Below are 16,370 nucleotides of genomic sequence, written 5' to 3'. Positions count from 1 at the left end.
ACATCAGAAGGCCAAAATCTCAACTTCACCAAACCACCCAACTTTCGATCCAGGATATACCCAAAGGCTAATTTCAGTGAGATAAGCACTTCAGAAGACAAAAATCTAAACTTCACCAAACCACTCAACTTTCGATGCTGGGATCACTGAAGTGCTTATTTCAGTGAGATAAGCACTTCAGAAGAGCAAAAACTCAACTTCACAAAACCACTCAACTTTCGATGCTGGGCTCACTGCAGTGCTTATTTCAGTGAGATAAGCACTTCAGAATGCCAAAATCCCAACCTCACCAAACGACTCAACTTTTGATACTGGTTTCACTGAAATGCTTCTTTCAGTCAGATAAGCACTTCAGAAGGCCAAAATCTCAACTTCACAAAACCAGCCAACTTTCGATACTGGATTTACCCAAATGCTTATTTCAGTGAGATAAGCACTTCAGAAGACCAAAATCTAAACTTCACCAAACCACCCAACTTTCAATGCTGGGTTCACTGACGTGCATATTTCAGTGAGATAAGCACTTCAGAAGACCAAAATCTAAACTTCACCAAACCACCCAACTTTCAATGCTGGGTTCACTGAAGTGCTTATTTCAGTGAGATAAGCACTTCAGAAGACAAAAATCTCAACATCTCAAAACCACTCAACTTTCGATGCTGTGTTCACTGCAGTGCTTATTTCAGTGAGATAAGCACTTCAGAAGACCAAAATCTAAACTTCAACAAACCATCCAACTTTCAATGCTGGGTTCACTGAAATGCTTCTTTCAGTCAGATAAGCACTTCAGAAGAACAAAATGTCAACATCTCAAAACCACTCAACTTTCGTTGCTGGGTTCACTGAAGTGCTTATTTCAGTGAGATAAGCACTTCAGAAGACCGAAATCTCTACATCACCAAACTACTCAAATTTCGATGCTGGGTTCACTGAAGTGATTATTTCAGTGAAATAAGCACTTCAGAAGACCAAAATCTCAACTTCACCAAACCACCCAACTTTCAATGCTGGGTTCACTGACGTGCTTATTTCATTGAGATAAGCACTTCAGAAGACCAAAATCACAACATCTCAAAACCACTCAACGTTCGATGCTGTGTTCACTGAATTGCTTATTTCAGTGAGATAAGCACTTCAGAAGACCAAAATCTAAACTTCACCATACCATCCAACTTTCAATGCTGGGTTCACTGAAATGCTTCTTTCAGTCAGATAAACACTTCAGAAAAATAAAATATCAACATCTCAAAACCACTCAACTTTCATTGCTGGGTTCACTGAAGTGCTTATTTCAGTGAGACAAGCACTTCAGAAGACCAAAATCTCAACTTCACCAAACCACCCAACTTTCAATGCTGGGTTCACTGAAGTGCTTATTTCAGTGAGATAAGCACTTCAGAAGACCAAAATCTCAACATCACAAAACCACTCAAATTTCGATGCTGTGTTCACTGAAGTTCTTATTTCAGTGAGATAAGCACTTCAGAAGACCGAAATCTCTACATCACCAAACCACTCAAATTTCGATGCTGGGATGTCTGAAGTGCTTATTTCAGTGAGATTACCACTTCAGAAGACCAAAATCTCAACATCACAAAACCACTCAAATTTCGATGCTGGGTTCACTGAAGTGCTTATTTCATTGAGATAAGAACTTCACTGCGCCAAAATCCCAACCTCACCAAACGAATCAACTTTTGATGCTGGTTCCTCTGAATTGCTTATTTCAGTGAGATAAGCACTTCAGAAGGCCAAAATCTAAACATCACTAAACGACTCAACTTTTGATACTGATTTCACTGAAATGCTTCTTTCAGTCAGATAAGCACTTCAGAAGGCCAAAATCTCAACTTCACAAAACCAGCCAACTTTCGATACTGGATTTACCCAAATGCTTATTTCAGTGAGATAAGCACTTCAGAAGACCAAAATCTAAACTTCACCAAAGCACCCAACTTTCAATGCTGGGTTCACTGACGTGCTTATTTCAGTGAGATAAGCACTTCAGAAGACCGAAATCTCTACATCACCAAACCACTCAAATTTCGATGCTGGGTTGTCTGAAGTGCTTATTTCAGTCAGATTACCACTTCAGAAGACCAAAATCTCAACATCACAAAACCACTCAAATTTCGATGCTGGGTTCACTGAAGTGCTTATTTCATTGAGATAAGCACTTCACTGCGCCAAAATCCCAACCTCACCAAACGAATCAACTTTTGATCTGGTTCCTCTGAATTGCTTATTTCAGTGAGATAAGCACTTCAGAAGGCCAAAATCTAAACATCACTAAACGACTCAACTTTTGATACTGATTTCACTGAAATGCTTCTTTCAGTCAGATAAGCACATCGGAAGGCCAAAATCTCAACTTCACCAAAACACCCAACTTTCGATCCAGGATTTACACAAATGCTTATTTCAGTGAGATAAGCACTTCAGAAGACTAAAATCTTAACTTCACCAAAACACTCAACTTTCGATGCTGGGATCACTGAAGTGCTTATTTCAGTGAGATAAGCACTTCAGAAGACCAAAATCTAAACTTCACCAAACCACCCAACTTTCAATGCTGGGTTCACTGAAATGCTTCTTTCAGTGAGATAAGCACTTCAGAATGCCAAAATCCCAACCTCACCAAACGACTCAACTTTTGATACTGGTTTCACTGAAATGCTTATTTCAGTGAGATAAGCACTTCAGAATGCCAAAATCCCAACCTCACCAAACGACTCAACTTTTGACGCTGGTTCCACTGAATTGCTTATTTCAGTGAGATAAGCACGTCAGAAGGCCAAAATCTAAACTTCACTAAACGACTCAACTTTTGATGCTGATTTCACTGAAATGCTTCTTTCAGTCAGATATGCACATCAGAAGGCCAAAATCTCAACTTCACCAAACCACCCAACTTTCGATCCAGGATATACCCAAAGGCTAATTTCAGTGAAATAAGCACTTCAGAAGACAAAAATCTAAACTTCACCAAACCACTCAACTTTCGATGCTGGGATCACTGAAGTGCTTATTTCAGTGAGATAAGCACTTCAGAAGAGCAAAAACTCAACTTCACAAAACCACTCAACTTTCGATGCTGGGCTCACTGCAGTGCTTATTTCAGTGAGATAAGCACTTCAGAATGCCAAAATCCCAACCTCACCAAACGACTCAACTTTTGATACTGGTTTCACTGAAATGCTTCTTTCAGTCAGATAAGCACTTCAGAAGGCCAAAATCTCAACTTCACAAAACCAGCCAACTTTCGATACTGGATTTACCCAAATACTTATTTCAGTGAAATAAGCACTTCAGAAGACCAAAATCTAAACTTCACCAAACCACCCAACTTTCAATGCTGGGTTCACTGACGTGCATATTTCAGTGAGATAAGCACTTCAGAAGACCAAAATCTAAACTTCACCAAACCACCCAACTTTCGATTCTGTGTTCACTGAAGTGCTTATTTCAGTGAGATAAGCACTTCAGAAGACAAAAATCTCAACATCTCAAAACCACTCAACTTTCGATGCTGTGTTCACTGAAGTGCTTATTTCAGTGAGATAAGCACTTCAGAAGACCAAAATCTAAACTTCAACAAACCATCCAACTTTCAATGCTGGGTTCACTGAAATGCTTCTTTCAGTCAGATAAGCACTTCAGAAGACCAAAATATCAACATCTCAAAACCACTCAACTTTCGTTGCTGGGTTCACTGAAGTGCTTCTTTCAGTGAGATAAGCACTTCAGATGACCGAAATCTCTACATCACCAAACCACTCAAATTTCGATGCTGGGTTCACTGAAGTGCTTATTTCAGTGAGATTAGCACTTCAGAAGACCAAAATCTCAACTTCACCAAACCACCCAACTTTCAATGCTGGGTTCACTGAAGTGCTTATTTCAGTGAGATAAGCACTTCAGAAGACCAAAATCACAACATCTCAAAACCACTCAACGTTCGATGCTGTGTTCACTGAATTGCTTATTTCAGTGAGATAAGCACTTCAGAAGACCAAAATCTAAACTTCACCATACCATCCAACTTTCAATGCTGGGTTCACTGAAATGCTTCTTTCAGTCAGATAAACACTTCAGAAAAATAAAATATCAACATCTCAAAACAACTCAACTTTCATTGCTGGGTTCACTGAAGTGCTTATTTCAGTGAGACAAGCACTTCAGAAGAACAAAATCTCAACTTCACCAAACCACCCAACTTTCAATGCTGGGTTCACTGAAGTGCTTATTTCAGTGAGATAAGCACTTCAGAAGACCAAAATCTCAACATCACAAAACCACTCAAATTTCGATGCTGTGTTCACTGAAGTGCTTCTTTCAGTGAGATAAGCACTTCAGATGACCGAAATCTCTACATCACCAAACCACTCAAATTTCGATGCTGGGTTCACTGAAGTGCTTATTTCAGTGAGATTAGCACTTCAGAAGACCAAAATCTCAACTTCACCAAACCACCCAACTTTCAATGCTGGGTTCACTGAAGTGCTTATTTCAGTGAGATAAGCACTTCAGAAGACCAAAATCTCACCATCACAAAACCACTCAAATTTCGATGCTGGGTTCACTGAAGTGCTTATTTCAGTGAGATAAGCACTTCAGAAGACCGAAATCTCTACATCACCAAACCACTCAAATTTCGATGCTGGGTTGTCTGAAGTGCTTATTTCAGTGAGATTACCACTTCAGAAGACCAAAATCTCAACATCACAAAACCACTCAACTTTCGATGCTGGGATCACTGAAGTGCTTATTTCAGTGAGATAAGCACTTCAGAAGAGCAAAAACTCAACTTCACAAAACCACTCAACTTTCGATGCTGGGCTCACTGCAGTGCTTATTTCAGTGAGATAAGCACTTCAGAATGCCAAAATCCCAACCTCACCAAACGACTCAACTTTCGATGCTGGGCTCACTGCAGTGCTTGTTTCAGTGAGAATAAGCACTTCAGAATGCCAAAATCCCAACCTCACCAAACGACTCAACTTTTGATACTGGTTTCACTGAAATGCTTCTTTCAGTCAGATAAGCACTTCAGAAGGCCAAAATCTCAACTTCACAAAACCAGCCAACTTTCGATACTGGATTTACCCAAAAGCTTATTACAGTGAGATAAGCACTTCAGAAGACCAAAATCTCAACTTCACCAAACCACCCAACTTTCAATGCTGGGTTCACTGAGGTGCTTATTTCATTGAGATGAGCACTTCAGAAGACCAAAATCTAAACTTCACCAAACCACCCAACTTTCAATGCTGGGTTCACTGAAGTGCTTCTTTCAGTGAGATAAGCACTTCAGATGACCGAAATCTCTACATCACCAAACCACTCAAATTTCGATGCTGGGTTCACTGAAGTGCTTATTTCAGTGAGATTAGCACTTCAGAAGACCAAAATCTCAACTTCACCAAACCACCCAACTTTCAATGCTGGGTTCACTGAAGTGCTTATTTCAGTGAGATAAGCACTTCAGAAGACCAAAATCTCAACATCACAAAACCACTCAAATTTCGTTGCTGGGTTCACTGAAGTGCTTATTTCAGTGCGATAAGCACTTCAGAAGACCGAAATCTCTACATCACCAAACCACTCAAATTTCGATGCTGGGTTGTCTGAAGTGCTTATTTCAGTGAGATTACCACTTCAGAAGACCAAAATCTCAACATCACAAAACCACTCAAATTTCGATGCTGGGTTCACTGAAGTGCTTATTTCATTGAGATAAGTACTTCACTGCGCCAAAGTCCCAACCTCACCAAACGAATCAACTTTTGATGCTGGTTCCTCTGAATTGCTTATTTCAGTGAGATAAGCACTTCAGAAGGCCAAAATCTAAACATCACTAAACGACTCAACTTTTGATACTGATTTCACTGAAATGCTTCTTTCAGTCAGATAAGCACATCAGAAGGCCAAAATCTCAACTTCTCCAAAACACCCAACTTTCGATCCAGGATTTACACAAATGCTTATTTCAGTGAGATAAGCACTTCAGAAGACTAAAATCTTAACTTCACCAAAACACTCAACTTTCGATGCTGAGATCACTGAAGTGCTTATTTCAGTGAGATCAGCACTTCAGAAGACAAAAATCTAAACTTCACCAAACCACCCAACTTTCAATGCTGGGTTCACTGAAATGCTTCTTTCAGTGAGATAAGCACTTCAGAATGCCAAAATCCCAACCTCACCAAACGACTCAACTTTTGATACTGGTTTCACTGAAATGCTTATTTCAGTGAGATAAGCACTTCAGAATGCCAAAATCCCAACCTCACCAAACGACTCAACTTTTGACGCTGGTTCCACTGAATTGCTTATTTCAGTGAGATAAGCACTTCAGAAGGCCAAAATCTAAACTTCACTAAACGACTCAACTTTTGATGCTGATTTCACTGAAATGCTTCTTTCAGTCAGATATGCACATCAGAAGGCCAAAATCTCAACTTCACCAAACCACCCAACTTTCGATCCAGGATATACCCAAAGGCTAATTTCAGTGAGATAAGCACTTCAGAAGACAAAAATCTAAACTTCACCAAACCACTCAACTTTCGATGCTGGGATCACTGAAGTGCTTATTTCAGTGAGATAAGCACTTCAGAAGAGCAAAAACTCAACTTCACAAAACCACTCAACTTTCGATGCTGGGCTCACTGCAGTGCTTATTTCAGTGAGATAAGCACTTCAGAATGCCAAAATCCCAACCTCACCAAACGACTCAACTTTTGATACTGGTTTCACTGAAATGCTTCTTTCAGTCAGATAAGCACTTCAGAAGGCCAAAATCTCAACTTCACAAAACCAGCCAACTTTCGATACTGGATTTACCCAAATGCTTATTTCAGTGAGATAAGCACTTCAGAAGACCAAAATCTAAACTTCACCAAACCACCCAACTTTCAATGCTGGGTTCACTGACGTGCATATTTCAGTGAGATAAGCACTTCAGAAGACCAAAATCTAAACTTCACCAAACCACCCAACTTTCAATGCTGGGTTCACTGAAGTGCTTATTTCAGTGAGATAAGCACTTCAGAAGACAAAAATCTCAACATCTCAAAACCACTCAACTTTCGATGCTGTGTTCACTGAAGTGCTTATTTCAGTGAGATAAGCACTTCAGAAGACCAAAATCTAAACTTCAACAAACCATCCAACTTTCAATGCTGGGTTCACTGAAATGCTTCTTTCAGTCAGATAAGCACTTCAGAAGAACAAAATGTCAACATCTCAAAACCACTCAACTTTCGTTGCTGGGTTCACTGAAGTGCTTATTTCAGTGAGATAAGCACTTCAGAAGACCGAAATCTCTACATCACCAAACTACTCAAATTTCGATGCTGGGTTCACTGAAGTGATTATTTCAGTGAAATAAGCACTTCAGAAGACCAAAATCTCAACTTCACCAAACCACCCAACTTTCAATGCTGGGTTCACTGACGTGCTTATTTCATTGAGATAAGCACTTCAGAAGACCAAAATCACAACATCTCAAAACCACTCAACGTTCGATGCTGTGTTCACTGAATTGCTTATTTCAGTGAGATAAGCACTTCAGAAGACCAAAATCTAAACTTCACCATACCATCCAACTTTCAATGCTGGGTTCACTGAAATGCTTCTTTCAGTCAGATAAACACTTCAGAAAAATAAAATATCAACATCTCAAAACCACTCAACTTTCATTGCTGGGTTCACTGAAGTGCTTATTTCAGTGAGACAAGCACTTCAGAAGACCAAAATCTCAACTTCACCAAACCACCCAACTTTCAATGCTGGGTTCACTGAAGTGCTTATTTCAGTGAGATAAGCACTTCAGAAGACCAAAATCTCAACATCACAAAACCACTCAAATTTCGATGCTGTGTTCACTGAAGTTCTTATTTCAGTGAGATAAGCACTTCAGAAGACCGAAATCTCTACATCACCAAACCACTCAAATTTCGATGCTGGGATGTCTGAAGTGCTTATTTCAGTGAGATTACCACTTCAGAAGACCAAAATCTCAACATCACAAAACCACTCAAATTTCGATGCTGGGTTCACTGAAGTGCTTATTTCATTGAGATAAGAACTTCACTGCGCCAAAATCCCAACCTCACCAAACGAATCAACTTTTGATGCTGGTTCCTCTGAATTGCTTATTTCAGTGAGATAAGCACTTCAGAAGGCCAAAATCTAAACATCACTAAACGACTCAACTTTTGATACTGATTTCACTGAAATGCTTCTTTCAGTCAGATAAGCACTTCAGAAGGCCAAAATCTCAACTTCACAAAACCAGCCAACTTTCGATACTGGATTTACCCAAATGCTTATTTCAGTGAGATAAGCACTTCAGAAGACCAAAATCTAAACTTCACCAAAGCACCCAACTTTCAATGCTGGGTTCACTGACGTGCTTATTTCAGTGAGATAAGCACTTCAGAAGACCGAAATCTCTACATCACCAAACCACTCAAATTTCGATGCTGGGTTGTCTGAAGTGCTTATTTCAGTCAGATTACCACTTCAGAAGACCAAAATCTCAACATCACAAAACCACTCAAATTTCGATGCTGGGTTCACTGAAGTGCTTATTTCATTGAGATAAGCACTTCACTGCGCCAAAATCCCAACCTCACCAAACGAATCAACTTTTGATGCAGGTTCCTCTGAATTGCTTATTTCAGTGAGATAAGCACTTCAGAAGGCCAAAATCTAAACATCACTAAACGACTCAACTTTTGATACTGATTTCACTGAAATGCTTCTTTCAGTCAGATAAGCACATCGGAAGGCCAAAATCTCAACTTCACCAAAACACCCAACTTTCGATCCAGGATTTACACAAATGCTTATTTCAGTGAGATAAGCACTTCAGAAGACTAAAATCTTAACTTCACCAAAACACTCAACTTTCGATGCTGGGATCACTGAAGTGCTTATTTCAGTGAGATAAGCACTTCAGAAGACCAAAATCTAAACTTCACCAAACCACCCAACTTTCAATGCTGGGTTCACTGAAATGCTTCTTTCAGTGAGATAAGCACTTCAGAATGCCAAAATCCCAACCTCACCAAACGACTCAACTTTTGATACTGGTTTCACTGAAATGCTTATTTCAGTGAGATAAGCACTTCAGAATGCCAAAATCCCAACCTCACCAAACGACTCAACTTTTGACGCTGGTTCCACTGAATTGCTTATTTCAGTGAGATAAGCACGTCAGAAGGCCAAAATCTAAACTTCACTAAACGACTCAACTTTTGATGCTGATTTCACTGAAATGCTTCTTTCAGTCAGATATGCACATCAGAAGGCCAAAATCTCAACTTCACCAAACCACCCAACTTTCGATCCAGGATATACCCAAAGGCTAATTTCAGTGAAATAAGCACTTCAGAAGACAAAAATCTAAACTTCACCAAACCACTCAACTTTCGATGCTGGGATCACTGAAGTGCTTATTTCAGTGAGATAAGCACTTCAGAAGAGCAAAAACTCAACTTCACAAAACCACTCAACTTTCGATGCTGGGCTCACTGCAGTGCTTATTTCAGTGAGATAAGCACTTCAGAATGCCAAAATCCCAACCTCACCAAACGACTCAACTTTTGATACTGGTTTCACTGAAATGCTTCTTTCAGTCAGATAAGCACTTCAGAAGGCCAAAATCTCAACTTCAAAAAACCAGCCAACTTTCGATACTGGATTTACCCAAATACTTATTTCAGTGAGATAAGCACTTCAGAAGACCAAAATCTAAACTTCAACAAACCATCCAACTTTCAATGCTGGGTTCACTGAAATGCTTCTTTCAGTCAGATAAGCACTTCAGAAGACCAAAATATCAACATCTCAAAACCACTCAACTTTCGTTGCTGGGTTCACTGAAGTGCTTCTTTCAGTGAGATAAGCACTTCAGATGACCGAAATCTCTACATCACCAAACCACTCAAATTTCGATGCTGGGTTCACTGAAGTGCTTATTTCAGTGAGATTAGCACTTCAGAAGACCAAAATCTCAACTTCACCAAACCACCCAACTTTCAATGCTGGGTTCACTGAAGTGCTTATTTCAGTGAGATAAGCACTTCAGAAGACCAAAATCACAACATCTCAAAACCACTCAACGTTCGATGCTGTGTTCACTGAATTGCTTATTTCAGTGAGATAAGCACTTCAGAAGACCAAAATCTAAACTTCACCATACCATCCAACTTTCAATGCTGGGTTCACTGAAATGCTTCTTTCAGTCAGATAAACACTTCAGAAAAATAAAATATCAACATCTCAAAACAACTCAATTTTCATTGCTGGGTTCACTGAAGTGCTTATTTCAGTGAGACAAGCACTTCAGAAGAACAAAATCTCAACTTCACCAAACCACCCAACTTTCAATGCTGGGTTCACTGAAGTGCTTATTTCAGTGAGATAAGCACTTCAGAAGACCAAAATCTCAACATCACAAAACCACTCAAATTTCGATGCTGTGTTCACTGAAGTGCTTCTTTCAGTGAGATAAGCACTTCAGATGACCGAAATCTCTACATCACCAAACCACTCAAATTTCGATGCTGGGTTCACTGAAGTGCTTATTTCAGTGAGATTAGCACTTCAGAAGACCAAAATCTCAACTTCACCAAACCACCCAACTTTCAATGCTGGGTTCACTGAAGTGCTTATTTCAGTGAGATAAGCACTTCAGAAGACCAAAATCTCACCATCACAAAACCACTCAAATTTCGATGCTGGGTTCACTGAAGTGCTTATTTCAGTGAGATAAGCACTTCAGAAGACCGAAATCTCTACATCACCAAACCACTCAAATTTCGATGCTGGGTTGTCTGAAGTGCTTATTTCAGTGAGATTACCACTTCAGAAGACCAAAATCTCAACATCACAAAACCACTCAAATTTCGATGCTGGGTTCACTGAAGTGCTTATTTCATTGAGATAAGCACTTCACTGCGCCAAAATCCCAACCTCACCAAACGAATCAACTTTTGATGCTGGTTCCTCTGAATTGCTTATTTCAGTGAGATAAGCACTTCAGAAGGCCAAAATCTAAACATCACTAAACGACTCAACTTTTGATACTGATTTCACTGAAATGCTTCTGTCAGTCAGATAAGCACATCAGAAGGCCAAAATCTCAACTTCTCCAAAACACCCAACTTTCGATCCAGGATTTACACAAATGCTTATTTCAGTGAGATAAGCACTTCAGAAGACTAAAATCTTAACTTCACCAAAACACTCAACTTTCGATGCTGAGATCACTGAAGTGCTTATTTCAGTGAGATAAGCACTTCAGAAGACAAAAATCTAAACTTCACCAAACAACCCAAATTTCGATGCTGGGTTCACTGAAATGCTTCTTTCAGTGAGATAAGCACTTCAGAATGCCAAAATCCCAACCTCACCAAACGACTCAACTTTTGATACTGGTTTCACTGAAATGCTTATTTCAGTGAGATAAGCACTTCAGAATGCCAAAATCCCAACCTCACCAAACGACTCAACTTTTGACGCTGGTTCCACTGAATTGCTTATTTCAGTGAGATAAGCACTTCAGAAGGCCAAAATCTAAACTTCACTAAACGACTCAACTTTTGATGCTGATTTCACTGAAATGCTTCTTTCAGTCAGATAAGCACATCAGAAGGCCAAAATCTCAACTTCTCCAAAACACCCAACTTTCGATACTGGATTTACCCAAATGCTTATTTCAGTGAGATAAGCACTTCAGAAGACCAAAATCTAAACTTCACCAAACCACCCAACTTTCAATGCTGGGTTCACTGACGTGCATATTTCAGTGAGATAAGCACTTCAGAAGACTAAAATCTAAACTTCACCAAACCACCCAACTTTCAATGCTGGGTTCACTGAAGTGCTTATTTCAGTGAGATAAGCACTTCAGAAGACAAAAATCTCAACATCTCAAAACCACTCAACTTTCGATGCTGTGTTCACTGAAGTGCTTATTTCAGTGAGATAAGCACTTCAGAAGACCAAAATCTAACCTTCAACAAACCATCCAACTTTCAATGCTGGGTTCACTGAAATGCTTCTTTCAGTCAGATAAGCACTTCAGGAGAACAAAATGTCAACATCTCAAAACCACTCAACTTTCGTTGCTGGGTTCACTGAAGTGCTTAGTTCAGTGAGATAAGCACTTCAGAAGACCGAAATCTCTACATCACCAAACTACTCAAATTTCGATGCTGGGTTCACTGAAGTGATTATTTCAGTGAGATAAGCACTTCAGAAGACCAAAATCTCAACTTCACCAAACCTCCCAACTTTCAATGCTGGATTCACTGACGTGCTTATTTCATTGAGATAAGCACTTCAGAAGACAAAAATCTCAACATCTCAAAACCACTCAACGTTCGATGCTGTGTTCACTGAATTGCTTATTTCAGTGAGATAAGCACTTCAGAAGACCAAAATCTAAACTTCACCATACCATCCAACTTTCAATGCTGGGTTCACTGAAATGCTTCTTTCAGTCAGATAAGCACTTCAGAAAAACAAAATATCAACATCTCAAAACCACTCAACTTTCATTGCTGGGTTCACTGAAGTGCTTATTTCAGTGAGACAAGCACTTCAGAAGAACAAAATCTCAACTTCACCAAACCACCCAACTTTCAATGCTGGGTTCACTGAAGTGCTTATTTCAGTGAGATAAGCACTTCAGAAGACCAAAATCTCAACATCACAAAACCACTCAAATTTCGATGCTGTGTTCACTGAAGTTCTTATTTCAGTGAGATAAGCACTTCAGAAGACCGAAATCTCTACATCACCAAACCACTCAAATTTCGATGCTGGGTTGTCTGAAGTGCTTATTTCAGTGAGATTACCACTTCAGAAGACCAAAATCTCAACATCACAAAACCACTCAAATTTCGATGCTGGGTTCACTGAAGTGCTTATTTCATTGAGATAAGCACTTCACTGCGCCAAAATCCCAACCTCACCAAACGACTCAACTTTTGATACTGATTTCACTGAAATGCTTCTTTCAGTGAGATAAGCACTTCAGATGGCCAAAATCTCAACTTCACCACAACACCCAACTTTCGATCCAGGATTTACACAAATGCTTATTTCAGTGAGATAAGCACTTCAGAAGACTAAAATCATAACTTCACTAAAACACTCAACTTTCGATGCTGGGATCACTGAAGTGCTTATTTCAGTGAGATAAGCACTTCAGAAGACCAAAATCTAAACTTCACCAAACCAACCAACTTTCAATGCTGGGTTCACTGAAATGCTTCTTTCAGTGAGATAAGCACTTCAGAATGACAAAATCCCAACCTCACCAAACGACTCAACTTTTGATACTGGTTTCACTGAAATGCTTATTTCAGTGAGATAAGCACTTCAGAATGCCAAAATCCCAACCTCACCAAACGACTCAACTTTTGACGCTGGTTCCACTGAATTGCTTATTTCAGTGAGATAAGCACGTCAGAAGGCCAAAATCTAAACTTCACTAAACGACTCAACTTTTGATGCTGATTTCACTGAAATGCTTCTTTCAGTCAGATATGCACATCAGAAGGCCAAAATCTCAACTTCACCAAACCACCCAACTTTCGATCCAGGATATACCCAAAGGCTAATTTCAGTGAGATAAGCACTTCAGAAGACAAAAATCTAAACTTCACCAAACCACTCAACTTTCGATGCTGGGATCACTGAAGTGCTTATTTCAGTGAGATAAGCACTTCAGAAGAGCAAACACTCAACTTCACAAAACCACTCAACTTTCGATGCTGGGCTCACTGCAGTGCTTATTTCAGTGAGATAAGCACTTCAGAATGCCAAAATCCCAACCTCACCAAACGACTCAACTTTCGATGCTGGGCTCACTGCAGTGCTTGTTTCAGTGAGAATAAGCACTTCAGAATGCCAAAATCCCAACCTCACCAAACGACTCAACTTTTGATACTGGTTTCACTGAAATGCTTCTTTCAGTCAGATAAGCACTTCAGAAGGCCAAAATCTCAACTTCACAAAACCAGCCAACTTTCGATACTGGATTTACCCAAAAGCTTATTACAGTGAGATAAGCACTTCAGAAGACCAAAATCTCAACTTCACCAAACCACCCAACTTTCAATGCTGGGTTCACTGAAATGCTTCTTTCAGTGAGATAAGCACTTCAGAATGCCAAAATCCCAACCTCACCAAACGACTCAACTTTTGATACTGATTTCACTGAAATGCTTATTTCAGTGAGATAAGCACTTCAGAATGCCAAAATCCCAACCTCACCAAACGACTCAACTTTTGACGCTGGTTCCACTGAATTGCTTATTTCAGTGAGATAAGCACTTCAGAAGGCCAAAATCTAAACTTCACTAAACGACTCAACTTTTGATGCTGATTTCACTGAAATGCTTCTTTCAGTCAGATATGCACATCAGAAGGCCAAAATCTCAACTTCACCAAACCACCCAACTTTCGATCCAGGATATACCCAAAGGCTAATTTCAGTGAGAATAAGCACTTCAGAAGACAAAAATCTAAACTTCACCAAACCACTCAACTTTCGATGCTGGGATCACTGAAGTGCTTATTTCAGTGAGATAAGCACTTCAGAAGAGCAAAAACTCAACTTCACAAAACCACTCAACTTTCGATGCTGGGCTCACTGCAGTGCTTATTTCAGTGAGATAAGCACTTCAGAATGCCAAAATCCCAACCTCACCAAACGACTCAACTTTTGATACTGGTTTCACTGAAATGCTTCTTTCAGTCAGATAAGCACTTCAGAAGGCCAAAATCTCAACTTCACAAAACCAGCCAACTTTCGATACTGGATTTACCCAAATGCTTATTTCAGTGAGATAAGCACTTCAGAAGACCAAAATCTAAACTTCACCAAACCACCCAACTTTCAATGCTGGGTTCACTGACGTGCATATTTCAGTGAGATAAGCACTTCAGAAGACTAAAATCTAAACTTCACCAAACCACCCAACTTTCAATGCTGGGTTCACTGAAGTGCTTATTTCAGTGAGATAAGCACTTCAGAAGACAAAAATCTCAACATCTCAAAACCACTCAACTTTCGATGCTGTGTTCACTGAAGTGCTTATTTCAGTGAGATAAGCACTTCAGAAGACCAAAATCTAACCTTCAACAAACCATCCAACTTTCAATGCTGGGTTCACTGAAATGCTTCTTTCAGTCAGATAAGCACTTCAGAAGAACAAAATGTCAACATCTCAAAACCACTCAACTTTCGTTGCTGGGTTCACTGAAGTGCTTAGTTCAGTGAGATAAGCACTTCAGAAGACCGAAATCTCTACATCACCAAACTACTCAAATTTCGATGCTGGGTTCACTGAAGTGATTATTTCAGTGAGATAAGCACTTCAGAAGACCAAAATCTCAACTTCACCAAACCTCCCAACTTTCAATGCTGGATTCACTGACGTGCTTATTTCATTGAGATAAGCACTTCAGAAGACAAAAATCTCAACATCTCAAAACCACTCAACGTTCGATGCTGTGTTCACTGAATTGCTTATTTCAGTGAGATAAGCACTTCAGAAGACCAAAATCTAAACTTCACCATACCATCCAACTTTCAATGCTGGGTTCACTGAAATGCTTCTTTCAGTCAGATAAGCACTTCAGAAAAACAAAATATCAACATCTCAAAACCACTCAACTTTCATTGCTGGGTTCACTGAAGTGCTTATTTCAGTGAGACAAGCACTTCAGAAGAACAAAATCTCAACTTCACCAAACCACCCAACTTTCAATGCTGGGTTCACTGAAGTGCTTATTTCAGTGAGATAAGCACTTCAGAAGGCCAAAATCTCAACATCACAAAACCACTCAAATTTCGATGCTGTGTTCACTGAAGTTCTTATTTCAGTGAGATAAGCACTTCAGAAGACCGAAATCTCTACATCACCAAACCACTCAAATTTCGATGCTGGGTTGTCTGAAGTGCTTATTTCAGTGAGATTACCACTTCAGAAGACCAAAATCTCAACATCACAAAACCACTCAAATTTCGATGCTGGGTTCACTGAAGTGCTTATTTCATTGAGATAAGCACTTCACTGCGCCAAAATCCCAACCTCACCAAACGAATCAACTTTTGATGCTGGTTCCTCTGAATTGCTTATTTCAGTGAGATAAGCACTTCAGAAGGCCAAAATCTAAACATCACTAAACGACTCAACTTTTGATACTGATTTCACTGAAATGCTTCTTTCAGTCAGATAAGCACATCAGAATGCCAAAATCTCAACTTCACCACAACACCCAACTTTCGATCCAGGATTTACACAAATGCTTATTTCAGTGAGATAAGCACTTCAGAAGAC

The sequence above is a fragment of the Stegostoma tigrinum genome, unplaced genomic scaffold (genome assembly GCF_030684315.1).
Source record: "Stegostoma tigrinum isolate sSteTig4 unplaced genomic scaffold, sSteTig4.hap1 scaffold_55, whole genome shotgun sequence".
NCBI lineage: Eukaryota > Metazoa > Chordata > Chondrichthyes > Orectolobiformes > Stegostomatidae > Stegostoma > Stegostoma tigrinum.
Note: the sequence above shows the minus strand (reverse complement) of the source record.